The sequence below is a fragment of the Myxocyprinus asiaticus genome, chromosome 21 (genome assembly GCF_019703515.2).
Source record: "Myxocyprinus asiaticus isolate MX2 ecotype Aquarium Trade chromosome 21, UBuf_Myxa_2, whole genome shotgun sequence".
Taxonomy (NCBI): Eukaryota; Metazoa; Chordata; class Actinopteri; order Cypriniformes; family Catostomidae; genus Myxocyprinus; species Myxocyprinus asiaticus.
This window is the reverse complement of record NC_059364.1, coordinates 10,915,657-10,933,677: the sequence shown is the minus strand read 5'-3', so window position 1 is coordinate 10,933,677 and position 18,021 is coordinate 10,915,657. Positions and strand designations below refer to the sequence as shown.

Sequence of the window (18,021 nt, the reverse complement as noted above, 5' to 3'; positions counted from 1 at the left end):
AAAGGTTTCCTCGCAGACTTAGTAGTACTAAACAGCACACAGAGCCTCATGAGTGGAGTGCCTGTATCACACATTTCGTTGAGCAGAGTATCGCACTACTGATAGTTAGAATGTGGAGTGGTGGTGGTATAGTGGACTAAAGTACTGAACTGGTAAGCAAAAGGTTGCTTACCAGTTCAATTCCCACAGCCACCACCATTGTGTCCTTGAGCAAGGCACTTAACTCCAGGTTGCTCCAGGGGGATTGTCCCTGTAATAAGGGCACTGTAAGTCGCTTTGGATAAAAGTGTCTGCCAAATGCATTAAATGTAAATGATAGTTACCGAATTTTTTCGAAGAGGAGAGAGGGCACGCACTCGCATGCATGGTTGCCAGACTGCACAAATTAAGTAGACAGAATATTTTTAATTTGTGCAAGTATAAATATCTGATTAAGGGGTCACATATATTATCTGGCAACCCTGAGCATATTAAATGTTTGTGGAGGCACGTTAGGTCCCAGAGATCTAATAAAAAACATTTTCAGGATAAATTTGCCCTGGTCTGCAATTGAGGGTGTTCTAACGTTGATTTGAGAGTGCTTAGCACCCTCAAGCAACCCCGCAGAACCGGGCCTGATTAGGCTGTAAGTACTGCTTGGCTGAATTCAAATGCTTATTTACAAATGCTTATTTTGTGGGAAAAACAGAATCTGGCTACGGCGCTCCCAGGCAGGCAGTCGGTAATGGAACTGGCATTGAGGGTTCTGAATTCTGTGTGTGTCACCAGCGCTGGAACGAGTTTTGAAGTGTGTGTACTATGTATTCTTGTGTATAAGTCCCTCTTTTTATGTGTCTATTAAATCGTTTGACAGTAATTTTATTGTTTGTGTCTGCATTCAACAACGTTACACAAGCACAATATGCCCTGTCTTTTATACCTTTTGGTGGCTCAGCGGTTAATGGCTCTGGGTTACTGACCAGAAGGTTGGGGGTTCAAGCCCCAACACTGCCAAGATGACACTGTTGAGCCCTTGAGCAAGGCCCTTGACCCTATCTGCTCCAGGGGTGCCACATCATGGCTGACCCTGCACTCTGACCCCAGCTTAGCTGGGATATGTGAAAACAAAGAAATTTCACTGTATATATGAAAATGTATAATTTGTGACAATAATAAAGGCTTTAATGTGACTTGAAGAGGGAAGGGTTAAAGTTATTTCCTCATCCCCAATAATAGGATACAAAGCAATATTTGTTCATTATCCTACTTTGTCTAATTTTGCTGACTTTATATCTGATCTTCGATATCAATCTTGTCTTACTGTGAATTAAGTCAAATTTCCCTCTTGAAAGAAGAATAACACGAAACCCAAATAGGTTTTAAAACACCGTTTTACTTGATAATCTTGGTAACATTGTGCAAACAGTTTAGCTTGATAACAATATGCAACAGTTTATGGTCATTCTACGACTATCATATAAGTCATATCATGCAAGTTATAACTAAATACATACACATCTGGACTTGTGTATACCGGAACATCTCCTTATGGTTCAACACGTGTCTACAAACAACACAGAATGGCAGTGACAGCCAGCACGCCCTCACCCACTTCATTCATTTCTGGCTTTTTTATTCAGATCCTGGGGCTTTTGTAGATCAGCTGTTAGATGGATCGATCAGACGTCTGTATTTTTTTACTTTTCTTGGTGCAAGGGGCAAAATGGCAAGTTTACCTATTTAAATGAATATCAAATGCTAAAACTACATTGAATTATAGTCCTTACCAAGAATATAATTTAACGTCTGTTGTTGTTTATGCTTGAGGACTTGCTATTGGCTGTTGTCATTGCATAATTAATGAGGTACATGTGTGATGATGTACGCTTGGAAACACTGTGTCATACCAAATAGTTTGTTAAGGTTTCAAAACTTTATGAAGTGTGTTTCTAAAGTGCTCATCACTTGTTAAAGTTTGCTGATGCCTGACTTTTTTATTGCTTTAGGGAGACATCAGTTTGATCATTATTTTCTATCAAGAATAGGAAAGCAATGACACAAAGCAGCTAGTAGTCACTCCTTTTCAGTCAGTTCCATGCTATGCTATTATTAATGCGTGCACCTGAAGTGCGCATATTTTTATGTCAGCCGAAGTTCCATTGAAGTGTAGGCTAAAAGTGTGTGTGTACCCCTGGTGTGTGTACTCAAGATCATGCGTGTGTCTCGGCAACAGGGCTCCTTCAGCAGTACTGCATGGATAGGCAACTAGAATGCACCATCTAAGTGATGTATGCGGTACTGCAAGATGAGCTCATTGTGAATTTCAAAGCAGACTGAAATCTCTATATGTACCCCAAACTCAAATGTACATTTTCTTAAATTACAGTTAGATTCAAGAGTCCATTTATTTATTTTATTTTATTTATTTTTTTTTATTGCTGTCTGCTAGTTTACGGCCAACTGTTTTACATACATCAGGATGTTGGATCAATGTTAGTTGGTATCTGTTCAGGCACAGTTGACAATAGATGATACATTTTGCATTTATGAGTGGATTATTTATTTATGGATAGCTACATGTATCATTATTAATATGGTCACTCCTACAATATGGTGACTTTTGAGTCCTCAGTACAAGTAATGGTATTTATAATGTTTAATTTCAACCCATTGCAATTAGAATAGGCTTGTTAAAATGAATAACTAGGCTACTGTTTGTAATTTTACACACTGCTGTGGGTCTATAATTCACATTTTAAATAATTAAAATAATTTTAATTTAATAATGCATCTTAAGTATGTTTGACAAAAGAGCTTCTTTTCAATAGCATTTATTCTTTTGTGGTAAATGTGTAATTTTAATACTGGTAGTGGAGGTTTTTTGTGTGTGGCTTGATTTGATTTTCAACCTCGTTATGTCATGATACTGTGAACTTTAATCGAAGATTATCGAAGATGTTATGAAATGATCTCTCACTTTGGAGGTGGACATCCGCCATTCAGCAAAATAATGTTGGAGTTATTTGAAGTATGTAACTCTTCTGTTTTAATGATGTTTTCCTTTATTTTGTGATGTTAGTCCTATGTTGTCAAGGAATTGCATGTCCACCCTGTTATGTAAAGATGAAGGGAAAATTAATGTCATTTTAAAATATCAATTTACATTATTTTAATAGAAATGAAAATCATCACTATATGTTCACAAATATGTTAGCTGAATATCTTTCATAGACCATGTGGTGGTTAACTTTACCCACTGAATGTCCAGCCTGTTATTGTCCACTCTGACTCTGCCTACCTAAGCCAGTGGTCATCTGAATAAGTCATTTAACTTGGCCTGTATGATTTATAAAATCTTTAACATGTCCCTTTAATGATGAAACATAAAGATACTGATAAATATATGTTTCATTTTTCAAAGGTTTCCCAATATTGACCCAATGTTATTCTAATTTATCTTTTTGTGGCAGAATTAAGGTTAAAAGTGATATATTTTTGTTCAAATATGTTCTTCTGTTCCAGCGTAATATGCAGAGGCAACTATAAGTCATTCATAGGTTGACATTCATGAAGCGTGTAAACACTGTAGCTCTGTGGCGCTTTTCAAAACATTGCCTTGTTTGTTTGAGCATCCATGTCTGCCCAAATTAGCAACATTATCTCAACCAATGACGTGAGTTGGGGGTGGTCCTATTTACTTGATCGACAACTGGCAGACTTGGGAAACCTGTTGAAAATTGTTATTATTTTTTGCAATTTCACACTTCACTTTTAAATAAGGAATTTGTACATTCTTACATAAATTAATCTACACTTATTCAAAGGACACTGGTATAAGGAATACAGTGCACATGCTACTTTACTTTAGTAATCTGCTGTTAACCACACAACCACAGATGGTTGAGTTTTGGGGCATATTTTTCTGCCTCCCTGCTGAAATAGCGTGTGCGCTTGTCTGACTCATTGGTCATGAGTGATATAAAAATGATTTTGCTGTAAGCAGAGCATGGAACATACGCAGACCTGATATTGGAAATGTAAAATCAGTGAGCTATGAAACAGGTCCTATCTTTATATGTCACTGTGGCCAAAATCATATTACCCAGTGTGCTGTATAAAATCGGAAATAAGGGGTATGCTGCATTTTGTAAAATATGCTTTAACAATTGCATGCTTGATGTACCAGATTATTCCGATAATGCACTCTTCCAAAATTGACGTTACCCTGTAACATTGCTTTCATCATCCTAACAAAACAACATTTTAATACAGTTAAATCTCTCATAAATCAGCTTCCCTGTTCTTTCCTATGCAATGCAATGCAAACAAAATAAATAAAAAAATGTACTTGCTCAACTTTTCTATTTGGTTTTCCAGCAAAAATATCTAATCATCTTTTAAACAAGACACAAAGATGTGAGAAGCAAAATGACATAAGACATTAAAAGGATAGTTAATCCAAAATGTTTAATTCTGTTGTTTCAAACTTGTATGACTTTCTTTCTTCCATGGTATGAAGTGATGTTTGGCCTTAGTCATCATTCACTTTTATTGAATCTTTTCTATTTTTTTTTTATTTAATGAAAATGAATGGTGACTGAGGCTAACATTCTTCTTGTGTTCCTCAGATGAAATAAAATCATTTAGGTTTGCAAAATGTAGTGAGGTTTATGCTTAAGAGAACACTATTTGCCAGTGGGGTAGGACAAATATATTTGATTACTCTTTGAATTTAGTTAATTTTTCTTACCCCAGTGACGATAATTTTTCTTCTTGTTCTAACAATTAACCTCACTAAATTGAGAATTTTATTTTTCAATTCACTTCCATTGTAACATTGTAAGTGCCTCAAAAAAAAAAAAAAAAAAAAAAAAGAAAGAATTAAAGGAATATTCCAGGTCTAATTCACTTCCATTGTTAAGTGCCTCACTGTAACCCAGATTTTTGCTTTTTTATTAAAAAAAATTTTTTTTATAAGAGAGACAAGTCTAAATAATTGTTGTGGGAATCAATATTATGCTACACATGCTGTTTTGTCATTTGTATTGAACCCAGAATATTCCTTTAAGATCTTCTGTCATTGTGTTTCTCAAGTAAATATGTCTTGTTTTCCTGTAAAAATATGTAAACATCCTTAAAAAGTGACAGAAATACTGACTAAGAAAATTATTTTTGCAGAGTTTGAAACCTGAAAACAGCATGCCATCTTAGAATAATGTTGGTGCTACATTCCGTGCATTCCCTGCTTCAAAATGAAGAACGCACTCTGGGTACATATGAAGGTAGAGATGTGACTTTTCATTGCTTTAATGTGAGAACTTTTGCTGTAACACAGAACCTCTCACAGGCCGCATGCTGGACAGAGTTATATGATTAGATGACTAGCTCAGATCAGGGTTGTCGGAGACTGAGTGTGGGTAGGAAAGAGGAGACTCATTTCATGCAAGGTGACACGCGTCAGTCAGTCAGAGTGTCTGCTTCCTCGAGTATGCGAGCACTCAAGCAGTGTGTTTCACTCCTGGAGAGATAGTCCGATAAAGTGTTCGCTGTGTGTGAAGTAGGTTATAGGAGTACAGAACACCACAGTTAACTAATTAACTGTGTATCTTGTGACCAACATCATGCCACAAGAACCAATGAGGTTTGATGTTATTGAGGTAATAACTTTCGGTTAATAAATATTTCGGTCAGTTTATCATATGCCTTCAGAAGACTTGGAAAATTATTTAGGAGTCACATGGACTACTTGTTTAAATACTTTCTCGTATCCCAGCTCATTATGCAGAAAACATTATAAGTAAACAATTTTTAGGTTTAGTTCCCCAGCTCTGTTGCACTTTCAACATTCCTCTGTTTGTTTTGAGAGACCCATTCAGCCCGACACAGCAACGTTGGCTCAACCAATGGTGTGAGTTTGGGGTGGGACTATTTGTTAGTTTGGCCAATGACAGATGAAGGGTGTATTCAAAAACCATGTTTATTTGTTTTATTCCATTTGGTCATGCTAGTGGCACAGAAATTACACACTTCAGCTTAAACTGAATAAAAACTTTGAAGTGAGTCACTATCAACTGCTATTGTACGTAAATCAGCGATCGCAACATTCTTTAAATTGAATCGTTTTGTGTTCCACAGAAGAAAGAAAGTCATGTGGGTTTGGAACAACATGAGGGTAAGAAAATCATTTTTGAGTGAACTATTGCTTTAAAGGAATAGTTCACCCAAAAATGAAAATTCTCCCATCATATACTCACCTTTATTCCATCCCGGATATGCATGACTTTCTAGATGAATTTCTCAGCTCTTTTGGTCCATACAATGCAAGTGAATGGGTGGCAAATGTTTGAAGCTCCAAAAATCACATAGGTCAGCATAAAAGTAATCCATAACTCCAGTGTTTAAATCCATATCTTCAGAAGCGATATGATAGGTGTGTGTAAGAAACAGATCAAAATTTAAGTACATTTTTACTATATATTCTCTTCCTTGCCCAGTCAATCCATTTTAACTTTCACTTTCACATTCTTCTTCTTGTGTTTTTGGTGATTCACATTCTTCATGAATACGCCCCCTACTGAGAATTTCAAGCAAAAATGGACTTAAAAATAAGTTATGTTTCTCACCCACACCTATCATATCACTTTTGTAGATATGGATTCAACCACTGGAGTTTTTAATGGATTACTTTTATGCTGCCTTTATATGCTTTTTGAGCTTCCAAATTTTTGCACCCATTCACTTGCATTGCATGGACCTACAGAGCTGAAATATTCTTCTAAAAATCTTAATTTGTGTTTTGCAGACAAAAGAAAGTCATACACATCTAGGATGGCATCAGGGTGAGTAAATGATGAGAATTGTCATTTTTGGGTGAACTATTCCTTTAAAGGGATAGTTTGTGTGTATTAAGAGTATCAAGGGGTTAGCTTAGCAAAATGCTAACAAAAAACTTTGTCAACATTAGTCGAGTCTTATGTGCTCTTCGCAGGAGAAGCTCATGGATGGGTTACTGCCTATGTAGGCCATTCCAAATAACTCACTTCTGAGGTTACATTTCAGTTAGGTGCTGCCTTTTTAGGCAGCTGCAAACTGTATGTGTACTCAGTAAACAGCAAGTCATCTCACAATGTTTTGGAACAGAGTCTGTCTGTGTGTTCTTTTAAATAATATTTCAAAGGTCAATGTTTTATTGAAACAATATGAGGACACAGGGTTTGCTGACTGACTGGCCATTTGTCATTTGAAACTTATGATTTTGCTCCCCTCTGTCCTCAACAGATGGTCTGTGATCTGTGCCCATATGCTTTATTACTGTTATTATCATTATGTGAATGAAATATTCACACTGGTAACTGTACGTAATGGATCATTGCGTGACAGTCCTTCAGATTAGAATACCGCTCATTTTGTTGCTTCAATTCTTTTTCTTCTTTTTTAAATAAATGGCCTGTACAAAAATATTCTGGATATTGATGCCTTTAGAAATCTTTTGAGCCACCATGAACCTCATATCTTCACCACAGCGGTTTTGTAACGACTGTATTTCAGCTTGCGTATTTGCCTTAAATCCCTGTGTCCCCAACATGGAGCATCAACTATATACAGCAGGCATTTAGGCTGAATTGAATGTGATTGTCAACAGCGAGAGCAGTGGGCGGACAGTTCTAGTCGAGAAAAAAAAAAAAAAAACGCCCTCCCACCTTATGCTATAACCCCTCAGAAAATAAATGCTGAGTTATTTTGAAAAAGCTTTTCCACTCAAATCAAGGCCAAACTTGATTGCTCAATGCAACAGCAGCCTGAAATCGTTCAGAAACTTTGTGTCACATGAAAGTATCAAATCAAATAAAATCAAATCACTTTATTGTCACACAGCCATATACACAAGTGCAATGGTGTGTGAAATTCTTGGGTGCAGTTCCGATCAACATAGCAGTCGTGACAGTGATGAGACAGTACCAATTTACAATAACATCAAATTAACACAGCACAATTTAAACATCTGATATGCACATAATTACACTCAACAATATACAAATAATAACATACACTGTACAGTATACAATACGTACTATATAGATACACATTATTCAATAAAAATAAAAAATAAAAATATATAAAAAAGTATATATAGTATATATAGAATGTACAGTATTGTACTGTATTGACATTCAGGCAGTCAGTTGATAGTAAGTTGTTAAGAGAGAATATAATATAATAATGATATAATTTATGACAGTCCGGTGTGAGATATAAGAGTAAGGGTAATAAAGTGCAGTGCTGATGTATTTGATCATGGGAGATCAAGAGTTCAGAAGTCTGATTGCTTGGGGGAAGAAGCTATCATGGAGTCGGCTGGTGCGGGTCCTGATGCTGCGATACTGCCTACCTGATGGTAGCAGTGAGAACAGCCCATGGCTCGGGTGGCTGGAGTCTCTGATGATCCTCCGAGCTTTTTTCACACACCGCCTTGTATATATTTCCTGGAGGGAGAGAAGCTCACCTCCGATGATGTGTCTGGCGGTTCGCACCACCCTTTGCAGTGCTTTGCGGTTGTGGGCGGTGCTATTGCCGTACCAGGCGGAGATGCAGCCAGTCAGGATGCTTTCCACAGTGCAGGTGTAGAACCGTGTGAGGATGTGGTGGTTCATTCCAAACTTCCTCAGCCATCTCAGGAAGAAGAGGCGCTGATGAGCCTTCTTCACAACGACTTCAGTGTGGATGGACCATGTGAGTTCCTCAGTGATGTGGACACCCAGGAACTTGAAGCTGCTGACTCTCTCCACTGGTGCTCCATTGATGGTGATGGGACTGTGTTCTCTGTCTTTTCTTCTGAAGTCCACCACAAGCTCCTTTGTCTTACTGACGTTGAGGGAGAGGTTGTGCTCCTGACACCAGTGTGTCAGAGTGTGCACCTCCTCTCTGTAGGCTGTTTCATCATTGTCAGTGATCAGACCTACCACCGTCGTGTCATCAGCAAACTTAATGATGGCATTGGAGCTATGTGTTGCCATTGTCCAAGTATAATGGACAATGAGAACTAAAGTAAAAGTGCAGTGCTGTTTTTTAAAAGAGATGTTTTCACATTTAAAGGGAACATTCACGCAAAAAAAGAAAATGCTGTCGTCATTTACTCACCTTGATATTGCTGAGCAGAATGGCAGCGTCAGTCACCCTTCACTTTCATTGTATGGAAAAAAAGATGCAATTAAAGTGAATGGTCACTGAGAGTGAGTGGTCACTGAGAGGGTTTGGAACAACATGAGGGTGACTAATTGATGCCATAATTTTCCTTTTTGGAAGAACTATCCCTTTAACAAGTCATAAGTGCGCCCTTTAAATGAGGTTTGCTTCTATCCGCCCCTGTTTTCTCTCTTAGATTTAAAAAAAAAAAAAAAAAGGTGAGATGGTGGTTCCACGATACAAGATTTGCAACTGGGTGGGAGGGTAAATTGCTTGTCTAGAACTGAAAGTGATGTATGAGGCAAAGCTTTGAAAGGTTCTTTAAGGCGTTGATAAATCTCTGTCCTCCCATCTTGCTGCTTTTAATCTGAGTTAGATGCTCAAGCACAAATCGTCTCCATATTCTGTGCATCGACAGGCCAGTTTTCTTGGGAGTCGGTGAGTACTGACTCACATATCCTCTTTCGTACATTGTGCTAGACAAAATGGTTCCTTTAGAGAGAGGTTTATTTTTGCAGTAGTCCATTAAAAATTGATAAAACCATAAGCAAGACCTACAACCCAGACAGTGGGTTATTGGTGGTGTTTCTGATGGGGAGGTTTAATTATGCACAAGGCTGTAGGCACAAGCTGAGCAGTGGAATCTCAGCATTAATTTCATTCGTTGTTTGAGTTCAATTAGCACTTTTCGAATTTGTGAAATTTGTGGTGAAATCCCTTCCATCTATAAAAGATTTTTTCAATTACAATAGATAGAAAAAATGGTGGGCATTATGTAAAAAAACTTGTATCACTGAAAGGGTAACATGCACGGTAACAGTATATATAATAATCTAGTTATTTTTTTCTTGAAATTCAATTACATGTTTACATATATATATATATATATATATATATATATATATATATATATATATATATATATATATATATATATATATATTAAATAACCATGTAGTAATGTCTAATTGTCTGTAATTCAGTAAATTAAAAAATGTAAATTAAAAAAAGAAAGAAACTTAATCTCAAATACATCCTCTGCATCACACACACACACACACACACACATGTTGGTGCGGCTATCCTTATGAGGACTGTCCATAGACATGATGATTTTTATACTGTATGAACTATAGATTCTATCCCCTAACCCTAACCCTACCCCTAAACCTAACCCTCACAAAAAAACGTTCTGCATTTTTACATTTTCAAAAACATTGTTTAGTATGTTTTTGTTTTTTTAAGCAATTTGAATTATGGGGACACTAGAAATGTCCTCATAAAACCACATTTATAGCATAATACCCTTGTAATTACCAGTTTGTAACCAAACAAATGTCCTAGTAAACCACCCAAACCCACACACACACACACACACACACACACACACACACACACACACACACACACACACACACACATATATATATATATATATATATATATATATATATATATATATATATATATATATATATATATATATATATAGTAATGTATATGGAACTATTATTTTGAATAGTGTTATTCACAGACTCTTATTTTGAAGTTTGATCCTTAGTCCTTGATCTGTCTTCCTTCAAGTTTCCCTACTTTATTGTTTCCATGTGTGTCTCATTTACCTCTCGTGAATTTAATGCCCTCGTTTTCACATTGTCTTCACATTCTTCTGTTAATATGCGAAGTGACGAGACTGGAGAAAGCTGATCTAAGAGCAGGCTTTAAAATAAACTTCGACATAAACACTTAAAAACAAAAGAAACACTAGAAACATAAGAGCCACTAGAAACAAACAATTACAGCCTTGGAAGGATAAGAACCGACAATGAAAAATAAATAACACATTGTGGTTAAAGATGTAACCGAAGATCGCCTATCCTGTGACTTAAGAAAACTCAGTGGATCTTTGACCTGGTCTCACACCTCCCCCTCAGTCTCACTTCAGAACGTATATCTTTGCGGTCCGCTTACCATAATCTCTGTGGGTTGTGTAATATCAGTATTGTAGTGGTAGAGTTAATGTTGTCCACTGCTTTTCCTCATTTATATTGGCATACATCATTATATAATATTGTCCTTATAGGAATTTAAAGACAAATCTGGTCACATTTTCTCACCTGCTTTCTGTACCATTGTTTGTCATCTGAACAGTAATGACTGTGCCATTAGATCATTGGCACTATTAAGCAAGCTTTACCTTCCTGAGAAGTTCTCTATGTTGAGCTGCCACTCTCATGGTATATTTTGTCTGTTTCCCAGAGGATAATTTTACTGCTAAGAGATTGCCATGTCATAGCTTTAGAACTAAATGGTGTTCTCACTAATATTTAATTTAAGGATCAACTTTAGTGGCCAAAAAATAAAAAATAAATTAAACCGAAATTGACTACATTGTTTCCCCAAAATCAACTGCTGTAAGGTTATGTCACAATTATAAAACAGGACACACAGTTCAGCCTTCTCTCTTGCCATCAAGTGTATTATGCAAGTCATGTAGCCAAGTTTGAATGGCCGCTGTTTTTTTTAACTGTAACCATATTGTCATATTTCATGGAAAAATGGGCTTCATTTAGTTCCGCAAGGTTGAGTTTGTCTCTCAGGTCTGCTGTTAAGCACCTTCCATGTGAGGGAAGTTATTCACAGTGCATTTTCTCAATACCAAGAACTTTCAGTGTGTTTTGGTAGATTACAGAGTGCAGAGACAACCTTTGAAACATTTAGCCCATACTCTCCCTCTCTTTGGATCATTATCATGTGTGAACATTAATCAGTTCCCTAATTTTATGCAGAATTTTAACATCATAATTTAAAAGGCTCTCTGTGCTTTTGAATATGTATGTCTCCATGTATGACACTGAGAATTAATCTCAAGTTCTTTATGCATGTAACACTTTCAATTAATAGGGTGCAAAACTAAGAACTCTTAAAATTATTTTTCTTGTTTCTTTTTCAACAAATTGTAAGTGAAAGGATGTGCTTAACCTTCAGTTGTTGTTTGTTGTCAACCTCAGGATGTCAAACTAAATATGAGTTGTTTTATATTCCATTAATTTTACAAGAGGTTTGCAAATTTTGCCAAAGTTACCATAATTTGGGTCTTAGTTGAGTTTAAAAATATGCTGTTAAAAGGTCCAGATGATGTTACTCCTTGGGTGTCTTGTTTTTAAGAATTTTTTCTTAAGGGAAAAATCATGCAAACTTTTTTGTAAATGTTTGGGTATTAATTAAAGAATTTAAATAATTAAATAGTTTTAAGTACAATTGACTGAATATGAATTCAACTGGTAATGTCGAAATTGTCCAGACCTCTGAGATAGGACAGGCCAAAATGATAATTTTAAGGGGGAGGGGTACAGACATCTAACAGCTAATTTAATATTGTGTTAAATAATAGTTTGTCTATAAAAAACAAAAAACAAACATGGAATTTGTGCCTCTAATTCCTTAAAAAAATGGAATAGGTCACCAAATTGTCTGTCTCTCTGTCTGCAAGCCTATATATAATTTCACTGCTCTTTAGCCACGGCACAGAAAGTGTGCTGGAGTCTGCATCATGCAGGGCAAATCTCTTTAGACAGCATGTCCCCTATTTTTCAAGTCATTGTCAGAGTAAAGAGCAGTGCTATCCATTCACAGCTAGCATGGTTAAAGTGGCAGGGCATGGATAGCAGTCTGCTTGGACTGTAATATAGATAGCTCAGATGCAATCTATCATGTGTAACTACTATGGGAGAATGCACAAAAATATTTCTGTTCCAGCATCAGAGGCCCCCATTCATACCTGGAATTAACAAGAATAGTCTTTGGTGATCGAATCACAGTCATATAGCACTTGACTACATTAAACAGCAGGTGTAAATGCACTATAGACTGACTGTGATCAGATCACTGAAACCACATTTGATGTATGTAAGTGTTGTAAATGCAAATGTTTTAAGGGATAGTTCACCCAAAAATGAAAATTCTGTCATTTACACACCTAATGATTTTCCAAACCATGGCCACTGGCTTTATTCTGACGGTACCTGTGCTGAACCTCAGATGAAACAAAGGACACGGGTTATCTTGAACCATAAATCAAGCAAGGGCTGTTTTTTTTTTTTTTTTTTGTGGCCTGGCATCATCTCACTGGATGTTTTTTCATTGTAGTTCAAAAGCCCAAGAGTTTTGCTCAAGAAAAAAATGTCAAGGCAAAAACAGCACACAGGTTCCAATATACAAGCACATAAATAAATAAACTTTATAATAACTTTTTCAATCCCTCCCCTTTAAAAATCTGTCTCCATTCTAGTAAAATGCCCAATTTTCACAATCTAATCAATTCCTGATGGATAAAATCAAGTCCAGCTCTAAATTATTTCTTGCTGATTATCATGTTTCACTTGTAAATATATACAATTATGGTAGAAAGGTTTGAGAACAGTGTTTCATGTTGACTTTAAGGGGATAGTTAACCCCAAAATGAAAATTCTGTCATCATTTACACATTCTCATGTTGTTTCATCCCCCATATGATTTTCATTCTTCCATGGAACACACAAGGAGAAATTTTGAAGAATATTGATGCTGTTGAATAGGAATTGAGGCTGTCAGTCCTTAGCATTCTGCCTAACATCTCCTTTTGTTTTCCATGTAAGAAAGTCATACGGGTTGGAAACAAAATTAGGGTGAGTATATGATGACAGAATTTTCACTTTTAGGTGTACTATCCCTTTAAGCACTCTAATGCTCTCTCAAAGCAAAGGTTTCATGTGTGTTCACACCAAAGGCTCCATACTCTTCACAGATCTTCACACTTCAAACATTACAGCTGGACTGATTAGAGCTTTCACCAGCACATCTGATTTCAGTGCTTTTGTGGATGTGTTTGATGAGCTCTTCATCAGTTGGATCTAGTGTGCAGACTGAGGTCTGTGATTTCAAACCTTGACCTCAGATGTGCTAAACAGCATCCTCTCAGTTTTCTGTAGCTTACGAAATGTAAGACTGTGTGTAAGACTGGGAAAATGTTTTATAAGACTGAAAAAGAAAATCTATTCACTGATGCATCATGATTCTCAAATGATTCTGGATTGATCCAACAAAATTCATGATCAGAATTTTAAATGTATTAACAATCATGTTTATTGAAAAAGCATATGTAGGACAAAACATTACAGATACAGATAAGTGGCGTGTGGTGTGTAGCACTGCTAAAATGGCATCTGCAGTGATATTTAGGCTATACCATTAAAAGGTGTGCTTACACTGTGTTAACAAACATAAGTGCCTTCAGATATGTTTAATATCCAGACAGGACAGAAGAATAAATATATGTTTTATTTTGCAATACCTTAAAGAAAACAACGAAACGACGTTCTGCATCATGAGCTCTGTTTAAGGTACACTCAGTATTTATTTATTTTTTTTATTTTTTTATTTGCTAATCATTAAACTTTTAAATGGAAAGAAATAGTAATATATACAATTTATATAAGTGTAATATATAGTAGTATTTCAAAAATATCTTTAAAATGATGTACACTCACATTATATTTTATTATACTATTTTGGTATGGCTTTTATGCAGAATCTTTACACAGAATCTTGCAACGTGGCACCTTTTGTCACACACACTATTGATTTTGATTTTGCTACATTTCTTCCTCTGATCCACACTGGAAGAATGTGTTCCTCCACCAAAAACAGAGACTTTTGAAAACGGTTTCTATAACAGCGTACCTTGGAACACATTGATGTTAGGAAACTAAAAAGTTAGTTTTCAAGCTTAAACAGATTAGTGTGGACATGGACTTTAACTCCGCAAAGATTTGCATCCCTGTGCTGTTGCTGAAAATTGAGATGAATTGAGAATTGTTATGGAATCTTGACTCCCTGAATCAATTCAAATCATGAGGTTTCCCTTAATATCCATTAAGAACCTCTGTAATATTTAAAATGAATGATAAAACTCATGGACCTCTGTCCATTTGGAATATCTAGGGATTGAGTAGGGGAAGACTGGTAAAATAAGTTACGAGCTTTATTAAAGCTTATCTGCTAGGCTCGTGCTATGACTTCTTGCATCAACTATGTGACATTTAATTTACTTTTATTGGATTTGTGGCAAAATACCACAGATCCAACACTAATTACTCTACTGTCTTTAAACAGTATGATGTTTCAGATTTTAAGTTGTTGTTTCTTCTTTATATATCCTCTTCTGACTCACTGTTGCCATGGAAACTTGATATTATGATGCTAAGGGATTCATTAGGTCTGTAGAGAGTTTGTGATTTTTCCATTGAACAATTCAAACTCAGTGTAGCCTGATATAGTTTACTGTCTCTAATGGAAATGTTTCTCTTAAAACATGGATGTGTTCTCTTAAGCGAAGTATATTACCTATTGCTAACCAAGAGTTTAATCTTGTTTTTCCATCCCTAATGAAAATACCAGCTTAGACAAGCCTGAATTTCCATGCTTTTATGCAGGTTAGTGCTGGTTTGATGCTGGTCTATTTGGTTAACCAAGAATATCTTGCTTGTTAAGCTAGTTACTGGAGGCATGAAGGGAACCAGCATACAATACACAACATACACCGATCAGTCACAACATTGAAACCACCTGCTTAATATTGTGTAGGTCCCCCTCGTGCCGCCAAAACAGTGCCAAACCACATCTCAGAATAGCATTCAGAGATGCTATTCTTCTCATCACAATTGTACAGAGCGGTCATCTGAGGTACCATAGAATTTGTCAGTTCGAACCAGTCTGGCCATTCTCTGTTGACCTCTCTCATCAATAAGGCATTTCCATCCACAGAACTGCCGCTCACTGGATTTTTTTGGGTTTTGGCACCATCTGAGTCAATTTTAGAGACTGTTGTGCGTGAAAATATCAGGAGATCAGCAGTTACAAAAAATATCAAACCAGCCCGTCTGGCAACAACAATCATCCATGCAATATCAGCCAATCATGTGGCAGCAATGCATAAAATCATGCAGATACGGGTCAGAAGCTTCGGTTAATGTTTACATCAGCCATCAGAATGGGAAAAAAAATTGATCTCAGTGTTTTGGACCGTGGCATGATTGTTGGTGCCAGACGGGCTGGTTTGAGAATTGAGCACAACAGTCTCAGGAATTTACTCCGAATAGTGCCAAAAACAAACAAAAAAAAAAAAAGCAGTGAGCGGCAGTTCTGTGGACGGAAATGCCTTGTTGATGAGAGAGGTCAGCAGAGAATGGCCAGACTGGTTCGAACTGACAGAGTCTACATTAACTCAAATAACCAATCTGTACAATTGTGGTGAGAAGAATAGAATGCGGGTTGGCACTGTTTTGGCGGAACAAGGGGGACCTAGACAGTATTAGGCAGGTGGTTTTAATGTTGTGGCTGATCGGTATATGCTGGTGACCATATGATCACCAGTGTGTTAACTATGATATGATGTAGAAAGTATATTAAATAGATATAAGATATACTTGTAAGCATATACTGTACACTACTATATACATATATTATATGTAACTACAGTATACACTAGGGCTGGGTATTAATACAGATGTTTCGATTTTTCTTTTTTAATGAACTATTCCTTTAACTACTTGATGTCAAAATGTGAAAGAGAATTTCCATGGCAGGACTGAGTAAAAAAGTTAATTTATTATCTCTAAACTCATTCCCATATGTAACATCTTCAAATGCCACTGCAGTGTGCCATTGTGTAAGTGAAATAAAAATGTATTGCTTGAGACAGCCCCTTGCCACCACACTAACAATGTTTTTGTGACTTTTATGTGGTAGTGTTGTAACATTGCTGTAATCTATAAAGTATGTTCTGTGGGCATTGATGAGGTACAGTAGTGCTATCTGAAAAGAATGTGGTTTTATTATGTGTTACATTGGAGAAAGTAAAAAGGGTGTTGTTAATGCTCTGAGCACACCTGGGTCAAGGACAGCGCCATAAACATGTGTATGTCCAAATTACTCTTGCAGCCCCAGGTCTGAATTCTTTCATTCTTGCGTTGCATTTGGTGTAGCTTATAAATGCAGTGACTTTGACCTCAAACCTTTGCTTCTTGCGTGTGTGTCCTGCTGTTGGATTATCAGGGTTTCTGTTTTCTGGTTTTGAGGATGACAGAAATCTGCATGGACACGAATTAGACACAACCAAGAACTTTGTGCTGTAATTTTCTCCTGCATCAACAAATAATTCCCAATTAGCAATGGAAGCATGGCTGTGTTTGATTTTGTTTGATCTGTCTCAGCACCATCTATGAAACATGTATCGAAAACAAGACTGCAATCCCCTAAAGAGAAAACAAATGTTTTATACATGGTTTGAGAAACTATCAAGAAGTTTTAAAAGGCGTTTCAAAAAGGGGTTAGCAATTACTGTATACCCGCTTTGAAGCTTTTCAAATCAGAACACCATATTTGTAGTGACAAATCTCTTTTGATTATTAATTGATTACGATAAGAACAAAGACAAATTAGCCATATTGTTGTGCCGGAAAAAAGAGTGTACTTAATCCAGAATGAATGATACACAGCTTAGAATACATTTGCAAGATAATTCATCTTTTGATATTGCGTTAGATATAACAGCACGTAATTCCTTTACTAATTCTGGGTCTTAACTAACTAATTATTCCAAAAGCCTGGATCTGTTGCAAAACACTGTGGATCAATCTAGCATGTCCATGCCACCTCCCTTCACCACCCCCCTTCCCTTCCTCTGTGGCTTTCAGACGGCTTACACATTTTCCTTTTCTCTTTTTTTTTCCCCTTTCTTTTTTATTGGGAGGGGATGGGTGGAGGTTAAATCAACGTCTTGTTAAAATCCAATGTAAGTTGATTTTGCATGTGTTTCTA

At 36.5% G+C, this 18,021-nt stretch overlaps 1 protein-coding gene across 5 annotated transcripts in view; it reads left to right on the top strand.

Annotated features, from left to right (window-relative positions):
- LOC127412420 (adhesion G protein-coupled receptor B3-like) overlaps positions 1-18,021 on the top strand; it is a 252,987-nt gene that overhangs the window by 102,248 nt on the left and 132,718 nt on the right. The window contains exon 1 of one of the 5 annotated variants that reach the window (XM_051648752.1): positions 17,984-17,995. The exons of the other annotated variants lie outside the window; for them this stretch is intronic. The gene's annotated coding sequence lies outside the window, so the exon portion shown is untranslated. Of the gene's footprint in view, positions 1-17,983; positions 17,996-18,021 lie in introns of those variants that run through there. 5 annotated transcript variants of the gene reach the window in all.